The sequence below is a fragment of the Lepisosteus platostomus genome, chromosome 15 (assembly GCF_059453375.1).
Source record: "Lepisosteus platostomus isolate fLepPlt1 chromosome 15, fLepPlt1.hap1, whole genome shotgun sequence".
Taxonomy (NCBI): domain Eukaryota; kingdom Metazoa; phylum Chordata; class Actinopteri; order Semionotiformes; family Lepisosteidae; genus Lepisosteus; species Lepisosteus platostomus.
The window spans coordinates 7,117,948-7,121,998 of NC_142625.1; the positions used below are offsets into that span (position 1 = coordinate 7,117,948).

The 4,051-nt window shown below is 40.4% G+C and overlaps 1 pseudogene; it reads right to left on the reverse strand.

Annotated features, from left to right (window-relative positions):
- Positions 1-394: 394 nt before the first annotated feature.
- On the reverse strand, positions 395-566 carry LOC148647818 (U2 spliceosomal RNA; annotated as a pseudogene).
- Positions 567-4,051: the final 3,485 nt, after the last annotated feature.

Here is a 4,051-nt window from a genome sequence, read left to right on the forward strand (position 1 = left end):
CACGCTAACTGTGTTATTTTGCAATCCAAAACATGAGAGACTGTCTATTTCATTACAACCTGACCTCGGGCAAATCGGGGATCGTGTCAGTTTATGCCTATGTAATACTTCCCGCACTGGCAGTCTATCCCAAGCACATAACCAATTTAAATCTTTCATACTATTGTCTCAATTTTCGGGCTGTAGTCTGTCCCATATCTCTTCCGTTACAGCTACACTTGATTGCTCCTCAGACCTCTAAATCCTTGAGTACAGGGTTGTTTGATTTAGACAAAGTGTGCAGAATGAGGATGGAGACGGACCTGGACTCAAGAAGGAGTTCCAGTCCGCCTCGCTTGCTTGCTTGCTTGCTTGCTGGCTGGCGGGCTACGTCTGTCTTTTCACCACTGAGAGAAGGTAGTGCACCGTTCCCGGAGGCGCTGCAATACCGGGCCGATGCGTGGAGAGGACGGAGCAAACTCCCGATCCAGCTCCCTGTTTCAACAATCCATTTAATAGTGGTACCCCGATGGGGGACGTATCAGATATTACATTTTTTTTGTATTTATACAAACTACCAAAAAAATTACAGCAATTAGAAAGCATCATCCAAGCCAAACACACTTTCAGGCAAAAAGGCCATTAGGGTCTGCTAGAACACGGAGGCTTTTCCACCTCTTTGCCTCACCAGCGCACTTCACTTGCCGGTGTTCTGCAATCATCCTCCTGTAAATCCCAGATGCTGCAATATGTATGCCAGTCCTAACAACTGAACACCGAGTGTCCCATAGGAATTGCTCACACATACTAATTAGATACCACAACAGACACTACTTGTCCATCATGTCGGCTCGTAACCCATAAAGCAACATATTGTACCCCAAAACAAAATTTACATCCACCAAATCAAAAATTTTACAATATCTCCCCCAAAACTTGCATGCTATATGGCAATCCCAAAATACATGCTCAATGGTTTCCTCTTGCCCACAAGTGGGCGCTGGACATAAAGCAGACTTCGCAACACGGTGGCTATGCATTATAGATTTGACTGGAAGTCTGTTCCACACACAGCCAGTTAAGATCGTCCCAATGATTATCTATGCCCTTAGGCTGCACCCTCGCACAGACTTCACAGTCAATTCCATAAACTGCAGGTCCTGAAAACTATACCACCTATAGATTCCTGAAATACAACTTTTTATGGTCAAGAGACGGCTTTACACTCTGGGTGTGTTCTCACCCACTGTGCTGCATGCCGATAGTGCCTGGGCTGTAGTGTAGGAGAACCAAAACCTCACAAAATACTGACAATCATGCGTCACCGGAGTGGACACCGCCAAGCTAAGCTGAGATGTATAGAGACAGTCCAATTTCAATGGGATGGGAGGTACATCCCTTGCACCTTCACCTAATCTGCGATACATGTCCAAACGCTTAATGTATTCATACCCTCCACCCCATACAAAGGAGAAAGCCATCCTTAGAAATCTTGTGGCATCTTTGCAGGCTGTGGATAGACAAGTGCCAAGTATAACAGTCGCGCTAAAATGTCTGCCTTCAAAACCAAAACTAATTAGATACCAAAACAAAAACAGGCACGACTCGTCCACCATGTCGGCTCGTAACCCATAAAGCAACACATTGTACCCCAAAACAAAATTCACGTCCGCCAAATAAAAAATTTCACTATTTCCCCCAAAACAATCCCAAATTACATGCCCAATGGTTTCCACTTGCACACAAGTGGGTGCTGGACATAAAGCAGACTTTGCAACACGGTGGCTATGCATTAAAGATTTGACTGTTCCACACACAAAGCCAGTTAAGATCAAGCCAATGATTGCCCTTTGGCTGCACCCACACCTAGACCTCAGAGTCAATTCCATACAGATGCAGGTCTTGAAAACTGCATCTGTATAGTCCTCAAATAAAACTTTTTACGGTCAAGAGCAATCATGTTAGCTTTACACTCTGGATGTGTTTTCACCCACTGTGCTGCGTGCTGATAGTGCCACAGCCGGATGGAGTTATCCCATGACACCAAATGTCTCATATGGTAGGAAAACCAAAACCTCACAAAATACTGACAATCATGCGTCACCGGAGTGGACACCGCCAAGCTAAGCTGAGATGCATAGAGACAGTCTAATTTCAATGGGATATGAGGTACATCCCTGCCACCTTCATCTAATCTGCGATACATGTCCAAACGCTTAATGTATTTATATCCCCCCACCACATATGAAGGAAAAAAAACGTCCTTACAAAATCTTGTCACATCCTTGCAGGTAGCGGATATACCTACAGATGCAGCCATTCAAAATGTGCGGTAAAAACCCGCGGTACGGTAACCTACCCACAAGCCACCGCGGGGCACCGGAGGGTACTGCAGGGCAAGTGATTGGCTGGCCAAAATGACCGACAGGGGCACTCGTGGTGCATTGGTTGGTAGTGCAAAGATTTAATCATTTAATGTCTTTACTGTGCACATTTTAATCCGCTTAGTGTTGAATATTTATATGGATTTTACCACTAAAGGGAAATTTTAGTAGCTGAGCATAAAAAGAAGAGGAGCATAACGCATCTGAAGGTCATAAACGATATTAATTTAAAACATTACTGTATGTATGTAAACTGTACTGTGTATGGCTGGTCTTGGTAGTTTAAAGAAAAAATACACACCAGTCTTCCATTTCTCCCTAAACATTTTAAGCATGAAAGTTTTATGAAACGGTACCCAAATATGCGATTGCTGTATAGAATGAATTTTAATTAAAAAAAAATATTTAACACGAACATTAAGCTGTTTACATCTTCCGCCTGAGAACAGTCACCCGTTGCTACCCAACGCAGAATGGCGATTGGCTGACACCATCTGACACCCCTCTGATTGGAGAAAAAAGACGTGCTGGTTTGCTATACCAGGAAGAGGATTTCTTTCTATTCAAAACGTGTATTTTAAAATTTTAAGAAATAAAAACCTTACAGCGTACACAGATTTCTAAACTGATCAGGATCGTTATCTTTGTCTTATGCATAATAATGTTCACCGCTCTGTCCAGCAAATTAATAATAAACTTTATTTTATATAGCTTTTTAAACGAATAAGTAATTAGATTGCTCATAAACCTAATCACTTGCTTTTTCTTTTTATTTAGGCTCAGATTTCAACTATAGATCGTATTATTAATAACCATAATAACAACCAACCAACAAAAACAACCATATAAACATAAAGGTGGTGCTGGACCTTCCAGTTTTATTTATTTATTTTTTAATCGCGTAACATAAACATATTACCGTATGCAAACTGTACTGTATACAATATGTATATGTATATTTAATGTCTTAACTGTGCCCGTTTAAGTATTGAATATTCATATCTAATTTTACCACTGAAGGGAAATCTTAACATAAACATACAGTATATGGCTGGTCTCGGTACTTTAAAGAAAAAAATACACACCGGTATTACATTTCTCCCTAAACATTGTAAGCTTCGAAGTCTTTAACTAACGTGATACCGGAGTCAACAAGCATACTTTTAGAATTTGATTAAAAGGGAATATAATATGGAATCGCTCATCTCAAGAAATTAATAACGATATAATTATATTCATGTTGCAAAAGAACTGCAACGGACATAAAAACTCCCTTGCATGGTTTCATTACGACCAGAATCGGTCTTGAGATATTTTTAACTTGATTTACAGTATTTGAGAGGTATGTCTGAACACTGATACTACAGTGCTTAAGTACTGCTCACGTATATGTTTCTAGGTTTATATTATGCATTTCATACGGTCAAATTACTTTTGAGCAATAAGAAGCGAGAAACGGTATGCGTTTTACTTTCGTTTTGTGCTGGGACCCGTGGATTGATTAGAGATATCAAGTACATACAAGTCATTTTTTAAATGTTGTAGTTCGTCTTGAAAAAATGTTACGAGTACATCATCTATCAACAATTACACAGGTTCTGTTTCCATATTGCGGATTTTGGTTACGTAATATTATTTTCTAGATTTCACGTTGTGAATATGATGGGATGTCTGATGGGATGTTCCTA